The sequence below is a fragment of the Sinocyclocheilus rhinocerous genome, unplaced genomic scaffold, assembly GCF_001515625.1.
Source record: "Sinocyclocheilus rhinocerous isolate Xijiao unplaced genomic scaffold, SAMN03320098_v1.1 scaffold1802, whole genome shotgun sequence".
Lineage (NCBI taxonomy): Eukaryota > Metazoa > Chordata > Actinopteri > Cypriniformes > Cyprinidae > Sinocyclocheilus > Sinocyclocheilus rhinocerous.
This window is the reverse complement of record NW_015654351.1, coordinates 551,977-566,299: the sequence shown is the minus strand read 5'-3', so window position 1 is coordinate 566,299 and position 14,323 is coordinate 551,977. Positions and strand designations below refer to the sequence as shown.

Below are 14,323 nucleotides of genomic sequence, written 5' to 3'. Positions count from 1 at the left end.
TACGCTCGCTCTCACCTCATGTTTGCGGCTGAATACAAATGATCATCATTGTGTGATTTCTGAATGCTTGAGACTATAAAATCAATCAGACAATGGTATTAATAAAATCATAGCCATAGGTAACTACAGTTGTAATTTATAAATAATACAATTTAATTATAATTTATTTATTTATTTACTTTTATATTTTATTAAAGTTCTATTTTGACCCCTTATAGTAGGGTATTTTAATTTTTTTTTGAAGTGGGGGGCACAAAAATACTATTCTGCTTAGGGCACCCATTTGGCCAGCAGCGGCCCTGGATATACGGTATCTTGGTATTTTCGTTTTTGTATTTTAAAAAATCTGCATTTAATATATATTTATTTCACTTACAGCCCAATGTTTCCAACAAAACAATACATATTAAAGGCTATGAAAACAAATAAAGTGAATGTAACCATGTAAGTAAGCCTTTATATTATATGCAAAAAAGGGTTAAAATCACATTTCATTCTAACAGTGTAACATTGCAATCTAAAAACGAAAATAAGGCTTTTAAAGTGGAAGTTAAATTCACTAAACTAAAAATGAAAATAAATGAGAACAAAAGCACAGAGTTGTGTTAGGCTACTTTGTTTACCCCATTATAGTCACTTTACAGTCAGTGCTATCATAAAAATAGACTTACTTGTAGAACAGTTCTACTCCGCCATCATTGAATCCATCCTCTGTACTTCAATAACTGTCTGGTTCAGCTCAGCTGCCAAATCTGACCTCAGAAGACTACAGAGGGTAGTTCGGACTGCTGAGCGAATCATTGGTACAACCCTCCCTTCTCTCCAAGAACTGTACTCATCCAGAGTGAGCAAAAGGGCTGGCAAAATCACTCTGGACCCCTCACATCCAGCACACTCCCTCTTTGAACTGTTGCCATCTGGTCGACGCTACAGAGCTCTGAGCACCAGAACGGCCAGACACAGGAACAGTTTCTTCCCTCAGGCAATCCATCTCATGAACACTTGACAATAACTGTGGAACACACACTATTTATTCACTCATACACTTATTTATCTAACACACATACTCAGTCTACATTTCAATTTGCACATAATATACCTGTACATACAACTGTCTATTGTTCTATACCTGGACATACAATTGTCGATTGTCGATTTGTATATTTTTTATTCCTTATTTTACTTGTTCTATTTTTTATTTTTTTTTATTTTTTATTATCTGTGTTTTTTTTGTTCTGTCACTGTCATTCTGTTACACTGTGGAAGCTTCTGGCACGAAAACAAATTCCTCGTATGTGTAAACATACCTGGCAATAAAGCTCATTCTGATTCTGATTCTGATTATACCTGTGAAATGTAAGTTATGCATTAAGGAAAACAGCACATCTCAAACACATGAAACAGCGTGAGTAGTCTAGTGTCTCTGTCAGTGGCACATGCAGCCTTTCTGTCAGAGCATATGATGGGCCGAGCCGCTTAAACTATGCAAAACTATACACTATACTGTCTTACCAGTTTTTAAAGGCCTTAATATGAAGCTTGTCACATGTTTAGAACAAATTGGATTATGCCCTTTCTCCGCGGCAGCTCAGTCTGTGTCCTCCGCTATATTTTCAGATGGCTCGTATCAAACTACTGTATATCGATATAAACGGTATTGCCTCATATCGAATCGCTTATAAAGAAAATATCGATATATCGTACAAACTCGATATACCGCCCAGCCCTAACATGTCTACATTTCACCCCTAAATAAAAAAAAATTTATTTGGATATTATTTTCATGACATTATTATTATTATTATTATTATTATTATTATTATATTGTGTCTGGACTTATTATCGAGTCTTGCTTATTGAGTATTATTGTAATTTCAGTACAGTATTCAGTACAGTCTATTGTAATTTACAGTAAAATAATAATAATAATTATTATTTTATACATTTATAATTCTTTTATATAAAACATTTATATAGTGCTTTTCTGGGCACTCAAAACGCTTTATATAGAAGGGGGGAATCTCCTCGTAAATAAAAGGCAATGCAACAAATATTATGATGTACAAATATGATGCACACCAAGATGTGCAACTATTTTTCAAATGCATAATCTAGACAAATATCTTTCTGTAGTTTATTGAAAATACTCTATATAAAAATTTGGTATTATAAATGTGTTATTTATTTATTTTATATTTTATTTTATTTTACCATATTGCAGGATTGCAGGGGAAATATACTGAATTACCATGACAATTTCACAATACAAATTCATTTTATTTAAGTGAAATAACATTTCTTGTTTCTTCCTTTTGATTTTAGGGTGAAATGACCCAGACATGGATGCAAGCATAAAGGCTGCAAACATGGAGTCCACATTTGGGTCTGTCCAGTAATCCTCCTGACACTGTCTCAGTAATCTCTGTGGGCAGCTGCACACTCTAATCCCTGCAGATAAACTTCCTCTGCCTCTCGGGCCATTCAGCTCTCCTCCATTCCTTAGCACTTTCTCAAGAATCTATTGTATTCAGAGAAAGAAAAACTGTAAGTGGAAATCCCTGATGTTAATCACTTTCTTTCAATGTTGTGAATCTATTTCTCAAACTCCCTGCTATTACTTAAGCTTGAGCTTTGCTCTACTTTGCAGTGGAAATGAGGCCAGTGACAAAAAAAAGAGAGAGAAGCTGCAGTGGTTTTGGTGACCTGTATTCGCAGGCAGAGTTTCCAGATATGTTGGGTGATTTGTGTCCTGGGGTTTAGAGGAAGTAAGCCGCCTGTGATGCTCAGTTCACATCACAGACACATCTGTTCATTTAGCGGTCAACTAATCAACCAGCCAGGGTCCTCTACTTTCCTCCAGTGTCATCTCCAACACTTGGAACTCAAACTTACTACACAATATGCACTGTATACTGCATTTTAAAAATAGTATGGGGCATACTATTTATGTGTTATTCCACAATGAACATTTTTAAAAAGTATGAAAATGACTGCTCGTGTTTCCGCCACAGAAAAAGGTAATTGCAACCTTTTATCTCACACTTTTTATATCACAATTCTGACTTTTCCCCCTCACAGTTCTGAGGGTTTTTTGTTTGTGTGTTTGTTTAATATAAAATCTGTTTTTTTCTCCTGCAATTCTTGCAAGTTTACGTGTCACACTTCTGAAAGTCTCGCAATTTAGTTTTTTTTTCTGCCACAAGATAAAAAAGGTAACTGAAAGTTATATATCTCGCAATTCTGACTTTTTTTCTCAGAATTGTGATGAAAAGTCTGAATTGTGAGTTATAAACCCAGAATTGCTAGAAAAAACTACTGGAATTGTGTGCTAAAAAGTATTTAAATTTTTTTTTTTTTAAAGTTACCATTTTTATATTCCATAGAGAAAACAGGTTTCCATAGACAATTGATGGAAATGAGTTAAGAAATAATCCAGATTAAACTAGGAAATACAAATAATTTGATTAGTTGAAGAATTCTGGTGTATATACAATACTAGGTGTAAATGATCAAACATGCAACAGATAGCTTTAACATTTAAAGGGAATATTATGTCGCACATATATGCTGAACATGTGTCGCTTTATTTCACTATATTGCAAACTCAAGTGATATTACCTACTGTACAGGAACATTTTTGTAAAACTGCTTGCATTTATATATAAAAATATATAAAATATGATATGAAATTTGGTGTCAAATGGTTTGTCACAAGCCTGTACAAAATAACAAGAGTGAATATTATTATTTATAGAGTTATTATTATTATTTGAATCTTTTGAATCATCTTAACTGAATCACACAACAGACAAAATTGAACCGAACCAGATTTATAGTTTAATCAAGACAATACATAATTTAGTACTAGAAAATAATGAATTGCTTATTAAATGCTGTGTCCTTTCTATATATAATAGGAAGGCCATAAATGCAGTAATCTTGAATCAGATCATAGATCAAAGCAGCAGCCCAAGAACTATAAAACGTTATCAATGTGACTGATCAGTGGAACACAGTGACTTCGTGTAGGTGGCCTTTTGAAATTTATGAAGCAGTTTGACTGTGTGACAAGTGCAAACATTTCTCAGACTTTTTTCTGAAGGTCTTTCTGGAAAATGCATTTGATACATCGAGTAAAAATAAAGAGTGCTTTGATCCTGATACTGAATTTCCACAAAACATCCATTACAGCACTCCAGTACAGAGAAAAACAGCCTGAAGTGGACCATTCAAAACAGGTCAAAAGGCTTTGTTTCTTAGGAAAACACTTGATTGTTCTATGATAAAGTCGACCTTTACATGAAATTGTCTAAATGTGTATCAAAATTCAAAGTTTCACTTACTCATTAAGCCAAGTAGCAGAGCAAATGCTAATTTTTGATGCAAGATATGACAGACTGAGTGGTTTAAAATAGTGTGAGAACATTCATTGCAAATGCATTATATTAGTATGGAGAATGTGGAAGCTGAATGTGATGTTGGCAGAGCTTTGACTGATTAGCGTGTTTAGGGTTGTGACGGTGAGGAAATTTTCCCACTGGTTAATCGACGTGTGACAACACCGGTAATACCGGTATCACAATGGGGGCGGGGCGTTCCCTCTTTTCCTTGCTTTCCCTTCGCTTTTAAATAGCTTGTAAAAGCGGTGTGCACATTTTACTTTCACTTTGAAATAGCGACAATTTGGTGTAAAGCAATTGTTCGTTTTTAGTTAACTCACTCTCCTCACTGGAGAAATGAAATCTGATCTGTGATGCGACTGTCGTTCGGCACGCTGCATTGAGCAGCCACGTTCAGTTTTTAATTGTAGTGTCTGTTCTTTTACTGAACTAAATGATTTTTATTACTATAAAAAATCTAAACGACGGTGGGGGTCGGTGACGCGGTGGGCAAATGACTTAACCGGTGTTGCGGCTTAACACCGGTATCAACGTCAACACCGTCTATCGCGGCAAGCCTAGTGTTCATTTCATTCCACATTCTTCGTAGTTATCCGTTCTTGAACATTTCGTACCCTCAAATCATTCCCAACACATCCACATACTATTAACCGGTCTCTATTTCTCTTGCACTCCAGAGATATAGCTCCTAAAGGTCAGGTGATTATTGCATTAAAACAAATGCGATATGATAGGTGTCAAGCTGTGGTCATGTCAGATGGATGCCTGAGGGCAAAGGTGAGACCGCCAGTTGAGGAAACTCTTGTTTTCATGTTAGAGTCAATGAAACATACTCCCACCCCGAACTGCTCTCCTCCCTCAGCTTTAAGATGGAGAGCTGTGCACTCAGGCATGACATGTGCAATCAATGTTGAGATTCTGTTAGACAACAGGAAGTTAATCAGAAGCTCACAGGTCAATCCAGTCAAGCAAACGGTAATAAAGGGAGACACCTGATGCACAAAAAAAGAAACATCAAAAGAGAAAAAAGAGCACAGTTCTACACTGAAGCTACTAAAGAGGTCAGAGAGTTTATCATGGTAATATACATGGCAATGTTAATGTGTTTGGTCTTGACAGAATAGATCTGCTACGCTGCTGCTGCCACGGCAGAGCAAGTACCAAGACTTGCTACTGCCAATACATCCACAGACACGCTGCTGTACATATAACATGAAATAACCCCTATATATAACATACATGAAATCACTCCATAGCAGATCTAGACATGTGGAGCTGGGGAAGGTGGAGGGATTCTGAAGCATGCTGCAACTGCTACAGCAAGCACTAGATGAATATTTGAATGCTGAGCAGTAAGCTCATCGCCTGCTGATGTGAAAAGAGACCAATCAGCTGTGTCATGTGAATAATCATGTGATTACATCTCATACTATACACTCATGTGATTACATCTCATACAGAGCAGTACCCGCAGTATCTTTCTATGTAGAGTAGCTAGAGTCCATTTATTAAGTGAAGGCGCTTCACTTTGTGACACGATACGACAGAATTGGTGCTTCCAGTCTAGACAGCTTTGCTGATTATAATGGGGGTGATGTAGTTTTGTTGCACTGCACTCATAGAATGTACATGAGGGAAATACTCATCTCAAAATAAGAGAGAAAGGTTCTTAGGGAACCATGAAAAAAAAGTGAGAGTTTATCTACACTCGGTTTAGAGATGATAATATCCAAATAGAGGCATGTCTGTGGTTCAACAATGAATCAGGAATCAGCAATAAACACATGTCTGAAGTATAATGGTTTGTGGCCCTTGGCACAGAGTTTGAATGGGTGACCTTTGTGTGGGCAGGTGCTGATGAATATACTGCAGACAATATTTAAAAGCCACAGAAGGTAAATGTTAATGCTTTGGCACCCTTAGCTTCTATAACAGTTTGGGCTTAATTACCAGCTTTACCCAGATATTGAGTTCTATGCCAGGTTGTGGGAGTGGAATAAAAATAGCAACAGTAACTAAAAATCACTGTTCATCTAGAGACCACAGACAGACTAGAAAATAGAGATGGAAGGAGAAAAAGACAGATATGAAGCATTTTTTTGGAATACTACACATAAAAAGTCAATCCTTCAGATATCTAAAATGGATGTCCTGGGAAATCACACTCGTCTCCGTAACAACACTAGTGTCTATAACAGCGGAAAAGTCAATCAGAAATGATCCGTTTTTTGCAGGGTATTTTATTGATTATTTAATCCCATTTAAATAATTGAATCTGTATTTATTTGTCACTGGAACCTTAAAAAGTGATCGCACCACTTCTCAAAAAAAAAAACTAACTTATTAACAATAGTAACACACTTGTGTTACTATTGTTAATAACACAAGCGTGCTACTATTGTTAATAAGTTAGTAACACACTTGTGTTATTAACAATAGTAACACAAGCGTGTTACTATTGTTAATAAGTTACACGCTTGTGTTTTATTCATTATTCAATCCTATTTAAATAATTGAAGTCTTCCAAAGTATGCATCACTGGAACTTTATTCAGTGTCATATGATCCTTCAGAAATCATTCTAATATGCTGATATGGTGCTCGTGTAGCATTTATCAATGATGAAAACAGCTGTACTGTTCAATTAAATATCGCCATTTTGTCATTGAATATTTCAAGTAAACCGTCAGAAACAAAGAAATACATTAAAAGAATTGAGTCTGTACATAAAACGTGTTTAAAATCAGCAGTCTGTCAGCCACGTAACGTAATGATTTTCACTTGATAACAGCAATTCAGACCTATAAAACAGAGAGCATATCACTGAAGAAAAACAATGATCAATGAGAAAATAAAATAGGCTATCGCATGGACAGTCACACGCACATGAGCACACACACACACACACTAAAACAGACTATAAATAACGGTGATGAGACTTGACTGTATTTACCACTCATTATCAAAGAGATCCATGGAGAGACAAGCTGATGAAGAAAGAGACAGACAGATAGAGTGAAGAGGGCACTGAAGAAAAGATGGAAAAATAGAGTGAAAGACACATAAATAAAAAAGAGGGGCTGTGAGAGTTAGATCAGTAGAGGATACATATTGCAAACAAGAAAGACAGAATTAGAGAAAGAGAGAAAATAGGGTACAGGTCTGTACATGCCCACAGATCTACATTACATTCAAACGTTTGGAGTCAGTAAGATTTTATTTTACTTTTTAAAAGAAATTAATTATTTTATTCAGAAAGAATGCATTAAACTTATCAAAAGTGACTGTAAAGAAATGTATAATGTTACAAAAATGTATCCTTTAAAATGAATCCTGTATTTTGAACTTTCTATTCATCAAAGAACCCAGAAAAAAAATGATCATGGCTTCTACAGAAATATTAAGCAGAACAACTGTTTTCAGCATTGATAATATTAAGAAATGTTTCTTGAGCAGCATATCCTCATATTAGAATAATTTCTGAAGGATCATGTGACAGTAAAGACTAGAGTATTGACTGCTGAAAATAAATTGCATTTTAAACTACATTTATACAATTATTACTTAAATATTCTGGTTAACTATTCACGATTTGGTGTTTTTGAATGAATGAGCTGAATGAATGGTTCAATGGCTTACTTAAAGACAATCACTAGTTTAGTTTCTGAATGAATCAGTGTTTTTAATCAATCGGCTGAATGAATGAATGATTCAATGACTCACTCAAAAATACAAATAACTAGTTTAATATCAGAATGAATCAATGTTTTTAAACAAATCATTTAATAAATGATTAAATAAATCATTTATTAAATTATTTATTTAATAAATGATTAAATAAATCACTCATAAGCATGGCACTTACTTGTGTAAAGATGTAACCTGTAGAAAGAGTAACTGTTATACATACTAGGGATGCACGATATTGGATTTTTGCTTTTAAAAATATAAAAATGAATAAATCAGTATATATAAAATTATTTAATTTAAGTGTCGTTTGTGATTTTTTTATTTTTTTTTTTCATGTAAGCTATAGCTTCTGACCTTTAAATCCAAACATACTCATGATTTTATGGCATCAATTACTGCTTGATTTAATCAGAAACAGTCTAAATATTATTTGTGTATTTTGCTTTCATTTTATTAGAAGTAGGCCAACAGCGCCCCCTACGGAATTAAAACTCTTTACCGAACAGGCATTAGGACCCGGGGGAGGCTGTCGCTGCTGCCGCTGCACGTGCTATTACCGTTTACTCCATCATACACCGAATGCGTCAACGTGCATTCTCAGTTGAAATGCAGCGATCCAAAACAGTGTATCTAATCACCATTCAGGCAAAACTTTGCTTCAAGAATGAGCCACAATGCTGACGTGATCTAATCGCACCGTTGATGTGATCTAATCGCTAGCACACCCTGAGCACATGTGAGTTAATGTACTGTATTCCTCTTATCGGCAAGACATATCGGCATAATTTTTCATATCTGGCCAATGCCGATATTTACATTTAAAGCCATCATCGGCCAATTCCGATATTGGTCCGATAATATCGTGCATCCCTAATACATACCATTTACTAAATAATGAAGTAAAGATGTAAATTACAAAACTAGAACCAGTGAAAAAAACTAAACTTCATTAAAATCATTAAAATCAATGTGGTTACTGCATTTCTTCAAAAACTACAAACTGGTTCTCCATTCCCAAAACTATGACTGAATGTGAGTTGAGTGGCTGAGGCACACAGAAAGCCTTTGGGCACCATTCTGCCAACTTAGTGACACAGCTCATGCGCCGCATACAAAAACCATCACACATGCCATTTCCATGTAATCTCACCCTCTCACTGCAGACTTACTGTAAAACTCACTCAACTGTGACTCCATCGTGGCCCAAAGTATGTATTTCATGGCTCTGTCACATACTGTAACTCAGGCACAAGATGCTTGATGGTAAAACTATGTAATTGTGTTTTTCTCCAATTCTGTGACTAAGTATGGACGCATTGGGCTGTCTGAAAATGTGTCTGGACTTCGTTCTCCTGCTTTAGCTGGCATGTCTGGGAAAAACAACAACATTTGCAGCTGATTCATGCAATAAAATCTAAAGGAGAGAGAGCAAACGAGAGGAAAGGACGCTACTGGTTTGGAGGTACATGTCCTGTCATTTGTCACGCACATGTTTCACCGTCTGAGAAGAATGCTCTTAAATAGTCCAGACTTGAGTAAACCCTTCTCTTGGTTTAGCTGGCACGTCTAAGAAAAACAACATTTGTGGGTACTTTCTCAGTGGGCAATCTGAATGGGAAAGTGTGACATTATCGACATTTGCAACAGAGCAAGGTTAGACTCAACACCAGCAGACTGTCTCTCCAAACCAGAGGAGGTAGAAATGCGTTCAGGATGTTCAAGGGGAAAGTACAAATGAAATTCAAGAAAAAACACAGGAGATTTGAATGATTCGATTCCATGACCTTGATCTGAGGACAACATTCAGTTTAAAGGACTCTGAAGTTAAGGGAATGTTCTAGATTAAGTATGAACTCTGTCGATTATCATAGAAAATTATTTTGATTCAACCCTCAGTTTGTAAAAACAAAACAAAAAACGTGGAAGTCTACAGAAAAAGCCACTCTCAAGCCACTAAACATTTTTTTAAACAAGCCATGTAACTTCTACATTGTGCGCAAGGATACCAGAAAGAGATGCAATATATGTGCCACGAAATGAATTCTTACATGGAGCAAATCGACAGCACATAACCAGTAGTGACACCATTAAAAGGGTGATTTAGAAACTTTACAGCAAAAAACAAAACACAATTTGTATGTGAAGAATTAAAAAGTGCACCGACAATTGCCACATATGCTGTCGATAAAGTTTGTTGCATTAAACTACAACAGATAACTACCACACATTTTTTTAATTGCTTAAAAATAAAATAAACAGAATATTACACGCTCAGAAAAAAAAGGTACAAAGCTGTCACTGCCGTGGTACTCTAAAGTACAAAAGGCACATTTTTGTACTATTTTTCTATCGTAAATAGTACAAAGAAGTACTTTAAAGATGCATATTAGTGTAGAGTGTACAGACAAAACTTATGCTAGAATACAGATTTTAGGTAAGTGAAAATGAATTGAAATAATCTGTTGAAAGCTGTATTTTAAACGGTTTTATTTTTTCTGTCAAACCAAACCTCCTGTCCAGCTTTCTACGCAGACCTCACCGTGTGCCAGCTCTCCACACAAAGTAGCTGCATTCACAAACCTACACAGAACCCAGTTCAATTCCAGGAGTTATTGCTCGAACTGTACACAGAGAATGAACGTGTAGACCTCAGAGAGAGTGAACTAGCCTACAACAACCCTAGATAAAAAAAAATAAAAAAAATTCTAGCATATTTTTTAATAAATATAAAACAGCAAAACTGTTTTCAATACTGAAGAATTTTGTCTTGAGCACCAAATCAACATGATTTCTGAAGGATAATGTTACACTGAAAACTAGAGGAATGGCTGCTGAAAATTCAGCTTTTCAATCACTGGAATAAATTGTATTTTAAAATATATTAAAACAGAAAACAGTTGTATAACATTGTAATAATAATTAGCAATATTACTGTTTTTACTGTATTTTTATAAAATAATGCAACCTTGGAGAACATGAGATACTCATTTAGACAACATTAAAAAATCTTACCAACTCAAATCTTTTGAATGATAGTGTATACATATATATGGCCTGCACTTCATGTATGTATATAAGATGTATGTGAATTATGGGAACAGGAGACATATGGGAATAAAAACACTGTTGAACTGCATTTGTTTCAATGCAAAAATGCATCCTGTATGAACTGCCCTGCAGACAATCACCAATCTAGATGGGGATCAAGATGCTATAATCCCTTGAAACCAGATTCCCCATCCAGCACCAGCGCAACAAAACAACCACACCTCAGACCTCGAAACCAGAGCAGAGTGATACAAACATTTCCACCCTTAAAGTCCCTACGGCATTCACATGTGCGCTGCCGCAGCATGCAAACAGTCGGAGTGTACCATTACAGAGAGCCACTGAGAACATGCGTGCCCTTGCAATCGCGGTCACGTCTGTCAAACGTGTAACGGTATATGTGTCCGATGAGTTGTGTTTCATAGGCAGGGCATCACCTTGACAACAGCATCCGTCGATTGCTTATGAATGTCAATATAGCTGAGCTATTTAGAGCAGAAGGTGATGATGACGAAAATGCAACGGTATACGAGGCAGCTGAGAAGAAACACTTGTAGTTGAAAGCTGTGCTGTATTATAGAAGCTAGATCTGCATTTGCTGAGGAAAATGGCAGTGCTTGCAAAGCAGGAAAAAAATAGCGTTTAGACCATTGTCATGACACTTAGTATGTGTCTTTCTCTGTGCATGAGAATCAACTATTGGGCCATTAAGACAGGTTTTCTGCACTAAGGATGTCAAAAGTACCAGTACTTTGTCAAAAAATGATTTTTTGCAATATCACAGTTGACTGACAGACGATGAGAGTGCTGCAAGGATGACGCATTTTTGTAGGCCAAAATCTAGAAATTAGTTAGCATTTTAACACACCATCCTGGAAACCGTTGATTTTTAAATGTATTTCTGGTTAAATGTCTGAAATAAGCTCTGTGGTGACAAGGTCAATATATTTTCACGTTTTATTCTACAACATAAACAGTCACTGGCAGGGGCGTAGCCATCATTTAAACTTTTCAGGGGGACAGAAATGTCATATATTAATACCTTTTTTTATTGACAAGTTTTATTTTTCTCTTATTTCTTATTTTTAATTGGCTAAGAAATCAAATACACTGCTAGACTAGGGTTGGGCCGATAGACGATGCCATCGTCCATCGCCGATGGCTGACAGATATCACGATGTTAAGCTGACATATAATATATATATTTTTCTTATATATTCCTAATGAAATTGTATGATTTGTTTATATAACACTTTTTTTTCCATTTTTGTCACAGAAGGCAGCAGAATAGTTTCTATACTGTAATAAATGCTATTTCAATTAGCACTGCATTATCCATATACTTTATTTATTACCTGAAGATGACTTTAAAAACACACATAAAACATATATTGTCGCAATCATGTGTTTAATGTCTTCACGTTTCATCAGACAAAATGTTTCTGCTTTTTATTCAGCTTATACAGCAATAGCTGGATGCCTTTGTCCATATTACGGATTTCCTGGCATGTCAGAAGTTATTACTTCTATGAGTCCATTTTGGACTACGTGAGAGCGCCCTCAGGCTTAGAGTATGAATGAAACATAAATTGCATGAGAGTGTTGAGCGCTCCATGTTCACATCACCTCATTCTGGATACGAATAAAAATATCAGGTCGTGCACAGACTATCCTGTCTCTTTGAATTTAAATCTAGATTTATTCACACTGGCTCTTGAAAACCTCTATGTGAACACACTTGCCCCAAAAAAGTGTGGGGGACAAATTTACATGTATTTTGCACCCATGGTCACTGGAACACACACATATCCTCTTGTCAACAGTCCAGTTCTCATTGAAAATCAATGATTCCAAGTTGCTTTGCTCTTAGTCAGTGTGAACACCCATTGAAGAATTAATTATAAATAAATTAAACTTAAATGGAGTCTGTATGTTTAGTTTGGGCTGAATTAGTCATAGAAATTTTTGGAGTAAAGTAGCATAAAAATTGTAATGTTTGGGGCCCTTGAAAGCACTGTAATGCAAAAAGTATATAACCGATATTCTAATAGCTTACGCATGTTTATTTGGTCACAGATCAGAGCATAGTAGTGTGGCTGCTCTGCCAAAGAGCCTGATACGGGTCAAGGTCATTGTATTTAGCCCAGAAGCTCACAGGCTGCTTAGACAGGAGAAGAACGTGACGCCGTTACTGATGAATAAGAGCCACATGCTCTATGAGCAAGAAAAACGAGAAAAGACTCTACCTGACAGTTCATCGCCTGACAGAACCAGGCTGTCAGCTCTCTCACTGAGCCAAAGGAGGAGAAAAATGTCTCCTTTTGCCCTTCAGCGTGAAGAAAAACCACCCTATTTGAAAGCACGCAAGGAGACGGTCCTCGCATTAGTGGCACTTCCTGTCACTGGGGTTGGAGAGCTGGGGGGTACAGCAAGAAGGAAAGATGCATAAGCACACCTGCACACACATGCATCATCACAAATACAAAACAGTCATGTGTTTTTCAAGCCTAGAAAAGTCATGAAAATTAAAGGGCACCTATTATGCCCCCTTTTACAAGATGTAATATTGGTCTTGGGTGTCCCCAGAATGTGTCTGTGAAGTTTCAGCCCAAAATACCCAACAGATCATTTATTATAACAGCTGGAAAACGTCATTTTTGGGGTGTGTCTAAAAAAAGAGCTGTTTTGGAGGGTATCGCTTTAAATGCAAATGAGCAGCATATTCCAGCCCCGTCGCCAGAAGAGGCGTAGCGTATACGTCTCTCTGCATTGCATATCTACAGCAATAAACAGCCGGTAGAAGCAACATAACTGAGAGCGAGAGAACCGGTGTTTAGCCATACATATGGAAAGCCAAATGCACTGAAAGTGGGACAACGAATCTCGCGCTACGAAAGGCGCAAACTAATCTCACAAGCGCGGCACTGATCAGTTAAACAATACTTAATGTACGCACACAAATATGGTTAAAACGCCAAGCACTATAATGACATGACATTCACGAAGGAGTCTGGAGTGATACACGTATTTAGGCAGATTTTGAGGCGCATTACCCTGAAAAATTAAAGTAATCCACAGAGTCCTCAGCAGCTCAGATGTTGGGAGAAACTGAAGATTTATGTTGTCTTACATCCAAACACAGAGCATCGGGATTGCTTGCGAGACTTTGTTGACGTTACAGCTGCT

The 14,323-nt window shown here is 36.4% G+C and overlaps 1 protein-coding gene across 1 annotated transcript in view; it reads right to left on the bottom strand.

The window, feature by feature from the left end:
- znf385b (zinc finger protein 385B) overlaps nucleotides 1-14,323 on the bottom strand; it is a 139,096-nt gene that overhangs the window by 107,988 nt on the left and 16,785 nt on the right. The gene's annotated exons all lie outside the window — the stretch shown is intronic.